The sequence below is a fragment of the Trachypithecus francoisi genome, unplaced genomic scaffold, assembly GCF_009764315.1.
Source record: "Trachypithecus francoisi isolate TF-2019V2 unplaced genomic scaffold, Tfra_2.0 Lachesis_group17, whole genome shotgun sequence".
NCBI lineage: Eukaryota > Metazoa > Chordata > Mammalia > Primates > Cercopithecidae > Trachypithecus > Trachypithecus francoisi.
The window spans coordinates 100,143,990-100,158,011 of record NW_022681462.1 but is presented as its reverse complement, the minus strand read 5'-3'; the positions used below and the strand labels follow the sequence as shown (position 1 = coordinate 100,158,011).

At 46.2% G+C, this 14,022-nt stretch overlaps 1 long non-coding RNA gene across 1 annotated transcript; it reads left to right on the top strand.

Annotated features, from left to right (window-relative positions):
* The first annotated feature begins 5,386 nt into the window (after window positions 1-5,386).
* Window positions 5,387-13,765, top strand: LOC117062764. Its single transcript, XR_004428569.1, has 3 exons — window positions 5,387-5,514; window positions 5,804-5,967; window positions 12,967-13,765. It is a non-coding gene; the product is annotated as an uncharacterized LOC117062764 (long non-coding RNA).
* The last annotated feature ends 257 nt before the right edge of the window (window positions 13,766-14,022 follow it).

Here is a 14,022-nt window from a genome sequence, read left to right as displayed (position 1 = left end):
TCATGATATTGTACCTTCCCTTCCATGATTCCAAGATCTCAACTCCACCTGCTTCATTTTGTAAACAAAGCCATGTTGGCATTTCTACAACCACGCAGGGACAGTGAAAGAGGCCGGGCAGTGGCCTTGGCATATTCCTCCTTCCACCAACTTCTAATAGGAACTTCCCCACCCTCATGCCAGAGCTTTACCCTCTATTCTCTTTCCACCTGTGCCCAGGCATTAAGTCATTCATTCATTCAGTTAGCATTGTTGGGTGTCAACAGGCCTTTGGGCTATGGTTGTGGTCACACTTCCTACTTTCAGGAACCTGCAATAGGACACAGCTCTGAGGACTCAGCTGAGCCCCACAGTCATCTCCTGAGAGTTAAAACTGGCTCTGAGCCCCTGTGTATGGTCAGTGAAGATGGGAGACACAGCGGCTGGGAAGAAAGAGACAGTGGTGCAGGGTGTGGAAGGGGCATTGGGGGTCAGCGGCTGTGTGTGACTCACACCAAGCAACTCACAGGAAACCAAGCAGAGAAACCAGAACGCCAATGTATAATTTTTAACTGAAACAAGAGATGACCAACAAGTTGACCAGCACTTACTTCCTGTGACCAAACATTTGCTCCGTGTAGACAAATTACACTGGGAAGCCAACTGATCATCAGAAGTCTGTTTGACAACCTTGGAGGTAAAAGAGTGAGAATCATTTCCAATTTGAAGGCATCCTGACATCAGGTGAACTCATTTCTACGGAAAAGCATTGCTGGCAGCTACAGTGGACCTGCCTCTAGGTTGGGAGCCCTCCCCGCACCGGGAGGATGCTGTGTCTGTGTCTCCCTCCCTGCTTCTTCCGAAATGTTCAGTCCATTCTCCAGAAACACAAACCCTGTCTTTGCACGTGATCATGCTCTGAACGTGGCTGTAGTCAAAGCATGTTCAGAAGACAGCCAGGGTCTTTTGTGCCTCTGATATGACTTATAATTTAACTCTTTAAACAAGTCATTTCTAATTTCTTGGGGACAGGAAGAAGGTGCATTTGGCCGGCAAGGGAACTGAGGCTCAAGAGGTCACAGGACTCAGTTATCTCAAGCTACCCAGATGATGGCTGCCAAACTGGATTACAACCCAGGTTTTCATCCAACTAAAAAGGAGGAAATGCCTGAAAATGCCAATGAAAGTACGAAAGGTTAAGTGGCTAAATTTGACACCTAACCACATCAACCTCTGTGGCTAAGAAGCTGGAAAGTGGAGACCCTGACTTCTACTCCTTTATAACTTCCCACAGTACCTGGTCCAAAATGTGCTCAGGCAGGCTTTTCACACGTGTTGACAGCCAAGTTCCCCGCCTCCCCAGATGGTCCCAAACATCCACAGAGGCCTAAGACTAAACCACATTTTTTTCCCCTTTTCCCATCAAGTCACGTTTCAACCCACACCAGTACTCCTTCAGGGAACAGCTGGGGGTCCCTGAGTCTCTTCCTGGAGGGTCTGCACCATCCTCTCCCTGTCCCCCAAGTCTCTGAGTCTCTGGACCTTTCTGTCCCCCTGTCCTCCCCACTCAGACTCCACTTCATCTTAGAGATGCTCCCCATCGGGTTTGGGTTGGTGATGCTTATCCTTAGAGGCACAGGTGGGTCCTACCTCCATCCTGGACCAGAGCACCCTTCCTTCCCGGTGACCATCCCCTCACTGCTAGCAAAGCCTCTGTGGCTCCCTGGCCCACTGAAGATACCCACCCTGCCAGGACTTTGGAACAGAACGAAAATTCCATCTGGCCTCCCATTTCATAGGTACTTCTTGAGTGCCTGGGGTTTAAACTCTCAGCTCCTCACTTTCTCCATCTGTAAAGTAAAGGAGGTCAGGTTGGATGATCTCTGAACTCCCTTCCATCTCTGTTCATTGGTGATTCTCAGTGCATGAGCATTTTTAAGGATCATTGGAAGGGAGTATAAAATAATCAATTTAGTGAAAACACATACAAAGGACTATATTCCAATGAGATGCAAATTTCTTTAAGAGGACTATAGCCGTAGTGTAAAGTGAGTCTGGGTAATAGCATGGAAGTCATCCCTACCCCACCTGCAAAGGGAAAAATACCTGAGTAGTAAAGGAAAAGGAAGTGATGCTATTTTATCATGTCGACTTCTCAGTATACTGTTTTAAGCTATGTGATGTCTTGGCTTTTCTGATAGGAAAACAACATCTACCTGCAGAATGTTCAAATGAGTTGTCCATTTTCACGTGCACATTACAAACAAGAACATTTATCATATAAGGTAATGGAAGCCTGTTTATGTAAGCTTGTTATGTTCAAGGCAACAAATTCAAAGTGTGTAGGCTGTACTGACAATGCAGTTTTTAAATCTGTTTCCATTAAAAATTCTTTCTTTTCTGACATCTTCTGGTTCCCTTTTCCCTTATCACAAGGGTTCCTGGGCTGGGCTCCACAGACATTAAGAGACTTCTGGATGCACCTCAAAGGGCCCTCAGTTCCCTAAAGTTGGGGGGCATATGCACTCTTCCGTAGTGGCTTTCATCTGATTTTCAAAGGGACCCTTGCCCCACAAAGTGGTCACTGATTATGCTTCTCATTCATAGGTAGGGGAGAAAAATTTCCCAGCAAGACCTGTATATGGACAAGCCACCTAGCAGAAAGAATCTCAATTCTGGATCAGAGAGACCTGGGTTCACATCAATTTGCCAGCTGAACTCTACTTTTGGACAAGTTAATTAAATACTGTGATTCTGAGCTGCCTCCTTTCCGTAAAATGTGGGTGATAGCATTTGCCTAGTTTACGAGTTACTGTGAGGATGAAATTATTTGCTCTCTGTAAACCCCAGTACAGCATTTGTGCTCAACGGCTGGTAGACCCCTCAACACTAAGGAAAACCAGAGCTGCCTCCCCAGAGTAGCTCCCGGCTCACCAGCACATCCTGCAGAGCTGTAAGACTAAAATGCAAGCAAGTCAGTCAACCAAACCTCGCTGAAATCAATGTTTCTTTGCCTTCAGAAGTTCAATTTTTCCTCAAGGTGGTTTGTACGTAGTCCCCATGAGAGTTCACTGAGAATCTCCATACACCAGATGTCTAATCTCCAGGTTCCAACACCTCCCTTATGCAGCTGCTACAAGAGGAAAAATGGCTTCCACACCCACCCAAAATCTTTGCTGCAATGCTGTTTTGTCCTTCCACCTTGGCCAATAAAGCCACTTCCTTGTGCTTGAGGCACCTCAATATTCCACTTCTACTTCTTTCTTGACTTTCATTTCTTATACCTTGTCTTGAGCCACATCCTCTGTGCTAGAAACAGCTCCCACTTCCTGCTGGCCCAGCACCTCCGAGCATTTCCTCTCCATGGCTATACTTTATCAGGAGTTTCTACACCCATATCGCTGGGGGCTATTTCTAAACCCTTCTCCGGTTGAGAAAGTGGAAAGTTGGTAAGTTCCCTGTAAAATATGCTGTGTGCTAGAGACCAGCAGGCCTGTCCAGTTCCCTATGTCCAACATGGGACAGCTCAGACCCTCTCATTCCCACCTCTAAGCGAAAGCAAAAGAAGAGTCTTCATGTGAGTTTCTGAAACTTGGCACTTAATGCTATTGTTCCCATTGTGCTGAGATAAGGAATATGGGTCAGTGTTTGAACTCCAGCTTCCCCACTAACCAGCCTGCGATCTTGAGCCCTTAACCTCTGTGAGCCTCAATCTATTAAGCAGATAAGATGCAGTCTATATTCAGATGACAATCACAAGGGTAGTATTAGATTCTATGGTCAGGCAAGACAAGACTTGCAGGAGGGAGGAAAAGGGGGATTCTTCCTGGCTGAGGTAAGGAGGAAGGGAACATCAGAGCTAAGCCCTTCCAATTCCCAGAAGCTCTATAAAGTTAGATTTATGTAATAAGTTTATTATTATATAAGCATAATAGTAACCACTTATGGAATACCTACTTGTAGACAAGTACTAAACATGCCTTGTTCCTTACCCTGGCAACACGGACCTTCCTATTCCCATTTTGCAGATGTGGAGTATGAGGCTGAGAGGTACATGACTTCCCTCCAAAGCCTGGTGGAACCAAGTCTGTCTGGAGTCCCTACCACTGCCACACACCTTTCTGGTGTTCTTTGTAGCTCTAGAAGAAGAGAGGGACTCTAAGGTCAAAGGTGTTACAGGTATTGTAATGAGATGTAGAACCAGGAGGCCTCTGGCATTCCCTCTCTCTCTCATAAGATGGTCCTTCTTTAGGGACATGGGCAGAAGTAAAGCCTTGGAAAGAGCCTAAGCAGACAAGCAGCCAGGGAAAAGGGCACCCAAGTCCTGGCTGGCACCAGCCTGGTTATGGAGTCCTCCCCACAGGAAAAAGATACCCATGTCAAGAATATCAAGCTTAAGGCAGCAACAGCACCATGATGGCCTTGGTCACTTCCTCGGGGCATCTGGACACACCCCAGGGCCTTACAGAATTCTCAAATTTAGTTCAATGGCAATGTCTCATTTTCTAGGCTTACAAATCTGTAGATTATCCAGAAAAGCAACCAAAGTGCAATTATTTTTATTTCAGAGTCTCATGCTTCAGATTGGAAGCTCTTCTCAAACTCCAGGGTCAATGGATTAAAGGAATGGATCTGGCTCTTGGCAGTGCCTGGGGTGGCCAACATGCAAGCTCCCTAACTCCTCACCTGTGTTACAGGTGAGACAGCCCTGGTCGGTTCTCCTAGGGAAGGGGAGATGCATCAAACTGATGACAGCTACAGAGTGCCGAGACACGGAGTGGACACGGACACCCAAGATGGCCGTAGGAAGTGCTGATGAGGCAATGCCCTGAGTGACTGCTATTAGGAATAGCACAGAACGAGTTCCTGCATCAGCTCCTTCGAGAGGGTGCCATGATGGAACAGACGTAATTTTCACCCTCAGCTGGGGTGGATTCCCTGCTGTACAGTTATTAGCTCTGTGATCTTGAAGAGGTCATTTCAATTCTTGGCCCTTTGTTTCCTCATCTGTAAAATAGGGTTGACAACATCCACCTTACGAAGGTTTCATAAGAATTAAAGGAGAGGGCTGGGCACAGTGGCTCACACCCATAATCCCAGCACTTTAGGAGGCCAAGGAGGGCAGATCACTTGAGGTGAGGAGTTCTAGACCAGCCTGGCCACCATGGCAAAACTCAGTCTTTACTGAAAATATAGAAAATAGCTGGTCGTGGTGGTACATGCCTGTAATCCCAGCTACTCGGGAGCCTGAGGTAAGATAATCGCTTGAACCTGGGAGGCAGAGGTTGCAGTGAACCAAGATTGTGCCACTGCACTCCAGCCTGGGTGACAGAGCAAGACTCTGTCACAAAAAAAAAAAAAAAAAAATCAAAGAAGAGGATGTGGGAAAAACCTTTGACCCATAGTAGGTCTTCAACAGAAGGGAGCACACTTTGGTGAGAGCCTGAAAGGTTAGCAACCTATAGCTAGGCTTGTAAACAGAAACCCCAAGAATGGGATTCCCCATGGCAGCCAGGAACCCCTACAGCCTGCAAGGTGTGTATATGGCCCAATGGGCCCACCATGGAAAAGAGCACCACCCCTTGCCCTAATTAGCCTCAGGCTCTCAGCGCCTTTAAAGAGTTGTGAGAGATCTCTGATGCACAAATTAGACGGATTTGCCAAAGGAAGTTACAATGTTTAGCTTTCCTTCTATTTCCAGAATCAAGTGCTCCAAATAACCCCTTCCAAAAGTGCAAGCCTGATGGCTGCATTAGGTGCTAACAAATCGTGAAAAGGTGGATGATTTTTTCTCATGGTTTCTCACCCCACTCCCTCCCAGCAGGCTTCCTCAAATGATTGATGGTCTCCATGGCAACCATGGGAGTCCTGATCACCTGAATTCCCTACCCCCGCCGCTCAGCCAGCTTGCAGGACAGTCAGGACTGCACAGAGCCCTCTGGGATCCCTGAACAAAGGTTATTTTGAAACAGCTTACGCGGCCAGGAGGTGAGTACTTTGTTCCTGAAACCAGGTGCTGAGATGACAAATACTTCCCCTTAACGGTTGGGGCTTCATCAGACAGGGGACCGTAGGTCTGATGTACATTAGAATAATCAGATGAATTGAAACAAGGAAGAGCGTCAACCAGGCTACAGGCCTGTGAGCAATTTCTGTAGAAATGTGAGCCAAAGAAGTGATGTTAGGCTGCACAAGTAGCCATTGTTTGTAACATTTCTGCAATAGCACCACCTGAGAAAGCAGCCACTTCTTGTCAGGGCTCTTAAAAAAAAAAAAAATACTTCCCTAAAATCAGCGCAGCACAAGTCAGTATCACGGCTGTCACCTGCTAGCTGTTGGGACCGTGCGAAAACCTTTTTCCATATTCAAAAAGGTTGCTTCAAGTACATTTAAGCAGGAAAAATCAATGAGGGAAAATCGCAAACTGGATCTAGCTACAAGGAGCTCCAAGAGGAGACAATCAGGCTTTCTCAGCCTGCAGAGCTCCCTGCCAGACAAATGACAATGTCAGGGACTGAAATTAAAAGAGAAGGGACACAATGCCCTTTCCACTTAGCTCCAAGGGCAAGCTCTTTTGGTTTGCAGCTACATTTGCCAAGCCCTCACCTGGGATTCTCCCCAGAGATGTAGGAGACATTTCCAGACTCTCAAAAGAGCCCACAAAATGGCTTTAGAAATGGGACTAACCTTTTGCAAGGTGAGAAGTCTGCCTTCATTATATATCTTAGGAAAAAGGAGAACGATGAGAAGCAAGGCTCGAAATCTACCACAAGAAAACACCAACAACAAATGGAATTAATAACTTTGAACACCAAAGAATGTACCTGCTCTTTCATTCAACCAGCACTTGTTAAAGTATTACCTACCAGACACTGTGGGAGTTACTGGGATGTTGGAGTGTATAATTCTGGATCTGTGCCCTGGAGGAGCTTGTATGGGAAAGATAGACACTAAACAAACAGTTGCGACACCTTGGACTAACCTTGTGCCAACAGCAGGAAAGAGGTGATATGGGAGCTAATTCATCCACTTGGAGGCTCAAGAACAGGGAGATTTTGCCAGATGCAGCAGGGCGGTGATAGGATTAGACAGGATGATAATGGAAGTCCAGAAATGTGAGTTACAGCCACACCTTAAGGCACACCTCTCACTTCCTTAGTGCCCTATGAGAATGCCTAGCCCCTCCAGCTGCAGAACAGGACAAAGGTTAACGAGATGTGGGAAACCACTCTGAGAATTTTTATGCTAAAGTCATTACATTTGAGAGTAATTTCATCTTGGCTGGACTTTGGTCTCAGTCAATAGTCAATATGATTTCATCTGGCACCATTTATGTTACCAACTTAAATTGGCTGCTATTTCCCCAAAATGTAACTATTTCCCTAAAAATCTTCACATATATGTCTGCCTTTTCATCAATTAAGGAGTATTTACTGAACACCTCCATGTGCCATATCCTATTTGACATCTATAAATGAATCTTAAAAAGTGCAACTTAGCAAGAGTGTATCAGTGGCATCCATCTTCTGGTTTTCCTTTTCATTTTGATTGGTTTGCTATTCAATATATACATGCAATTTTTTTCTTCAAGAAAGGATTCAGCCTATCACGCTTGTCTTTGTTTTTGGTTTTTGTGTAAAGAGCCTAACATGCAGTGGACACCAGGACAATGGCATTTGGCAGCAGAGGTCAATGCTACAGTGGGGACTGGGGTTTCACCATCCCCAGGAAATGGACCTACAGGTTAACATGGAAAGTTTGCCATTTACAGGGCTTCTGATGGTTACAGATTTGAGAGAACTGGCTGGCGAGTGGCACCAACAAGAAGTCAGCAATCCACCCGGGGCGGTCCGGGCTCAGCCACACAACAGAACCTGCGCTGTCCTCTGCACCCACGTCTGACATTAGTCCTCCTGTGAAGCTTCATGGGGGTGAGGACCAATGCTGCAAGGAGCTCCTCCAACACACAGGCTCGGGCCCTCCCCCTCCTCGTCTGGGTTATATCTGGGCTCTCTTTTTCTTTAAGGGGACAAAAGAGAAAGAATGCCAAGATTACTGGTGCATTAAATGATTGAGAAATGTTTGCCATTTAAAGCCGTTTCACTTCCTGCCTGATACCACAAAGAAGCTTTTTAATGAAGTTAGCCTTTGCCTTTCTCGATGCCACTATGCGCCTGGCTTGTTTTGCCCACTTTCTGTTTCCAAAGCTAGGTATGATCAGGAAACACGTGGTTTCTATTGCTTCAAGCAAGTAAATTTCAAGTCAGTCAATTTAGGGGAAAAAGTCAGGGGGCGTCCAGAGGACAGGGTAGAGGGGTGGAACATACGAGGATGGCCGATGGGGCACAGACAGCAGGCAGTGGGGTCCAGATCTTCACCCTGCTCCGAAGGGACCTGGCTGCCCTAAGTCATCCCAGGCTCCCGTGGGAAGTTGAGCCCTCAGGCTTGGGGGGTACCGTGGGCTCCCAGAGTGGGCCCGCCCTCGTTCCACATGTGCCCTTGCTGACTAAACCCTAAGCCCCAGGGTTGGCACAGGACTTTCCACAGCTACAGCTAAAAAGACGAACACCACGAATTGCTTTGTGACCCCTTGTCCAGACTGCTCCCAAAACAGAGAAAATCTATACCACAAGAGTCCTACCACTGGTAGGCCAATTTCAGGACCAGCACAGACGAACCTGGCCAAACCATCCTGCTGCTACTAAAGTACAAGTTGTTGATATGACTGACAGAATCTCTGGTTTAAAGTAACTGTGGCTACTGCTTCCTCAGGGCTTATGGGCATGTCGGGTACTTAGCACTTTGTGTATGCCTATTCAATTAATCTTCCCAGCAACTTGCAAGATAGGTGTTGCTGTCTCCTTTTACAGATGAGGAGGCAGAGAGAGAAAGAAGCTAAGGAATTTCAAGATATCTGGGTCAGCTGCTGATGCAGCCATGCCCAAGGTGTGAGAATGTAAGTCCATGCTCTGTATTACCAGGCACAGTGTTCCAGGGCTTTCTGTTCTGCCCCTACCTCCACCCCCAGCCAATACCTATGTTTGAAAAAGGCCCATTTCTAGCAGCGTGTTCATATTCATTCATTGAGTACTTATGAAGGGTCCACTGTTCAGCAGGTCCTGGAGATAAAGAGATGAATATCATGGTATCTGTTTTCTACACGTGTACTCTCCACAGCGGTGCCACTAGCCACATGTGTCTACTGATTGCTTGAAATGTGACTAATCTGAACTGAAATATATAAAGTGTAAAACACACCAGGCTTCAAAGTCTTCTTATGAAAAAAGTGTAAAATTATCTTAATAACTTTTCTATTGATTCTATGTTAAAATTATATTTTAATATATGGATTAACTAAAATAGTTTTTAATTAATTTCCATGCATTCTTTTGCTTTTTAAAACGTGGCTGCTAGATAGTTTAAAGAGACCTATGTGGCTCATGTTCCATTTTTATCGGATTGCACTGCACTAGTGGCACATGTCTGGCGAGGAGAAGACGTGAACAGAGCTGTCCCCATGGCACAGGCAGGCGAGGAAAGCAAAGGAAGCATGAAGGGAGGCCAAAGGAAAGCAAGGGAAATGCCACACCTGCCTTAAGAGCTCCGAGAGGGAAGTCGAGCCCTCTTATCAGTGGTCTAATTGACTGGAGAGATAATCTACCATGCTCGCCAGCTCATTCCGGAGAGACCGAATAACAACCCTGTCACATTCGAGGGCTGGCTCGCCAGTAGAACACAGGCTGGCAGCAAAGACGGTGGGATTCAGCTCTGGACACCAGCACCAGCTCAGATGGGAGTTCTGCTGTGGTTTTCACTTTGCTCTGGGCTTTATTTTTATCAAAAAGTATTGCAGGCCCCAAACCTCCCTCCTTAAGCTTCTAGGAGAGGTTCAAAAATCCCACCTGCCTTATTTATATAAACCATTCCTCTCCCCTCAGCCCCTTGGCGGCTCATGATACACACCCTTTGTTGCTTACTCAATGTCCACTCCTCTGTTGTCTCTTACTGGAAGAAACCCATTTGGGTTCAGAAAAGCTGTGGGATCAACAGCCCCAGCGGATGGGTCCTGATCCTCTGTCTAAGTCAGTCTTGATCATTTCACTCCTCACTGCCCAGTCTGCCCTGTAATTAGGGGTGGGCTATCACTCAGTTCTGCCATGACACCAAGGCCAGAGCCTGCTTTGGGGCCAGTGTCTAGAAAACTTGTAATTCTTGGTAAAATGAGACAGACGAGGCTCAAAATGTCTCTCCTGCCCCAAACAGCTTCATTCTGCCCCAGACGTTACCCCTTCAGCTCCAACAGCCATATTGCAAACAAGAGAAGAATTCTAAGAAAACTGCAGAAGATTAGTGCTGATACCACTGAGTTTATGAACCAGCAACAGCAACCACTAACCTCCAGTCTTCCTGTTACATGAGGAAAAATAAACCCCTCATTACTTAAAAGCCATAGAGTGAAGGAGTCAGATATGCTGTTACTTGCAGCCTTTGACATTCCCTACTGATATGCAAACCAAACATAAAGCAGGAAAATAGTTTGTCCGAAAATGTAGACTGTTCCAAAGAAACTCAACGTCAACATCAGCCACTTCCCACATCGCTCTCTGCCTGATGTTTAAGCACATTTTAATCACAATTCCCAGGGAACTCTGCGTGTTCTTCCCCTTTGACTGTATTGCATCCATTTGAGAGGTGGGAAAATTAAGAGTTCAAACTAGTAGTGATGGTTGGAGATCTACAGGTGGCATTCTTAATTCTACAGAAACCTCACGGTTCTGGGACAGTTTCTCTCCACCCATGCAACGTGTGTAATTTTTTCACTCCCCAATGTACAAGAAATTTCAGGGAATATTTTATTGTTCCTCAAAAAATTAACACGGTCATTGTCTGTCCTCAGAAGTTTAAAAACAAATTTTATTTTTTTAAAGTGTTTCTTTCTGCCCAGACACTATTTGGCTGCCTACCCAATGACAAGTCCCTGCCAAATCCCATGATTCAAAGCCCAGTTTTGCTCAGGTGTGGACAGCCCTGGGCTTGGGGTGACCAGAGCCCTCTCTAACCCTATGGAGTTAGTCTTCATTCATCCAAGCTGATCATAGCAATTCCCTTCTCCTTGATGAGACAAGTTTGGAAAAACATGAGACATAATTCTGGCTAACAAGCTGACAGAGGAAGTCTGCTGGGAAACTTCTGAGAAAGTTCCCTCCTCTGAAAACGAGGCATTCACGCAGCCCAGGCTGCATGAACCCAAGCTGAGATCACTCAACACAGAGATGCCTGTTTTGCTTGTGTGAGAGTCCAGGGCAGTTCCAAGTGGCTGGGACAAGGGAGCAGAGGGCACAGGGAGCTCTGCTCCCTGTAGTTATTCAGAGACTCAAGCACAAGCTATACCATCTTCAAAATCTGGCTTCCACAGTTGCCCTGAGGGTCATACCCCAATTAACCAAAAGGGGAAAGAGCCTGGTCTGCTATCCTTGGCAGCATCTCCTAGAAGGACAACTTAGTGACCCCAGGAACAGTTGCATTGTTGTTGGATGACAGCAGTCAAAGCACACAACATTCTGAAATTCTGCTGAAATCGAGAATTCTTTGCACCACCTGAACCAAGCTCATGTGTGTGTTTTAAAGACTCCTGCAAAGAGACGCTTCTGGGCTGGGCATGCAGATGGCTTTCACCCTGCATCCATTAGACTCAGACACATGGCTATGCCTGACCACAGGGGAGGCTGGAAGATATGGTCTGGCTGTGTGTCCAGAAAGAAAAGGAAACAGCTTTTGTACAAAAATGAAAATACAGAATGCCATGTTCATGATTACTAAGAATTTCAAAACAGAGGCAGCAGAGCATTACATCAATGCAGGACCCTTCTCAGCGTGGGTTCTGTGTGGCTGCACAGGTTAAACACTCAATTCAGGCCTGGACAGAGGAGGTGCTTTTCATATGGCAGCCAGCACCATCTCCTCCCTTCCTGACCCCCCATGTACCTCCAGTCCATGCCACCTGTTTTCCCATTCACATTATATCTTACATCATCTTTCCCCTTAGCCCCTTGTGGTCAGGAACCACATCACATGCCTGAGTGCACGTAGGCACTTTGAGTGACTAAGGGTATCACCAAATCAAATTGATTCTAAGTGTTCAGGGTAACAATTTCACGATGCAAAAGAAAGAACATAGATTTGAAGGTTTGATGTGGCTTTGACAGGACTAACTAAAATCAGTTTAGCAAATCAGATTAAATTTGTGGCCTGCTTTCCTTGACAGCATCTCCTAAAAGTACAGCTTAATGACTCCATGAACAGTTGCATTTTTATTAGATGATAGTAGTAAAAGTGCACAAAATAACTCTCTGCTGAAATAGAGAATTCTTTGGCACCACCTGAACCAAGCTCATTTGTGTGTTTTAAAACAATTTGCATTTGGCCTCATTCTATGTTGTGCTTGCCTTCATGGCCCTGATGGTGCCAGTGTGGGATGATTCTGCAATGGCACGTACTCCCATAGCCAGGATGGCCCACAAGCCCTGTCACCCAAATGCCCTCCTTTCCAGCCAGGTCACCTAACAGTGACAGCAGTGGTTTCCTGAAAGGGGTACAGTCAAGTGCAAACCTGGCGGTTTCCAGGCACTTAAAAGTCCAGAAGGAGGGAGGACCCAGGCCACACCAGGCTCTGAGCTTCCAGGTGAACACCAGTTGAATTTTCATCTGTTCATTATGTTGTGATGATGATGGTGATGGTAGTGATGATGGTGACGGTGAGGGTGATGATGGTGATGGTAGTGATGATGGTGACAGTGAGGGTGATGATGGTGATGATAGTGATGATGGTGACGGTGAGGGTGATGATGGTGATGGTAGTGATGATGGTGATGGTGAGGGTGATGATGGTGATGGTGAGGATGATGCTAATGTTAGCCTCCTCTCAAGTTTATCATTCCCTCATTGAGTGATTTGTATTTGTAACTGTTTATTGACTTTTCCACTCAGCAGGTACACCTGGACATGGGGGTCCCTGAAGGCAGCTGTGGTCCAGCCTCATGACTGTGAGGAGAGTGGACAGGGAGAGTCCTCAGGGCTGGCCAGCAGTCATCCTCCACCTCTACTGTGAAGAGAGGACAGCAAGAGCAATTGTGTCCACATGGAGCTGTTGACTCCCTCCTCTTTCTCAGAACCAAGAAACTCCCATGTACTCTGTCTGGCATAGGTCCAGTAGGAATACTATGCATAAATTAATCAAAAGCTTTAAGAAGTGAGTGCTGAAAATGACTTTGGATGACATTTATCAGATGGGAAAACGCACACAGAGACACACACACAACACACACATACACATGTGCATGCACACCAATGACAGGGCATTTACTATATATCAGGTACAATACCAAGCTCTTTTCATACGTCATCTCGCTTATAATCCTGTGGGTGGTATTATTATCCTCATTTTACAGGTGAGGAGACCTGCCTCCCAGGTCATTTATGTAGTGGAGCTGGGGTGCCAGTGCAGACTAAGTCTTCCTTTCTGCTCTCCACTGCCCCCCAAGACACCAGACTAGTCCAGGAAATGAGGCACAGTTCTGAGATAAAGTCAACGCCTTGGAAGCAGTCAGGGCATCTCACTTCAGGGCCCCAGAGTATGGGGGATGGTGGCTGTCTGGGACACGAGGCTTCAGACATGGTATATTAGTCCGTTTTTACACTGCTATAAAAAAATAGCCAAGACTGGGTAATTTGTAAAGGAAAGAGGTGTAATTGACTCACAGTTTCACATGGCTGGGGAGGCCTCAGGAAAGTTACAATCATGGTGGAAGGTGAAGGAAAATTAATGCACGTCTTACATGGCAACAAGAGTCAGGAGTGGTAGCTGCCAAACACTTTTAAACCATCAGATCTCATGAGAACTCATTCACTATCATGAGAACAGCAGAGAGGAAACCACCCCCATGATCCAATCACCTCCCACCAGGTCCTCCCCTGAAGCATAGGGATTACAATTCGAGATGAGATTTGGCTGGGGACACAGAGTCAAACCATATCACACAGATC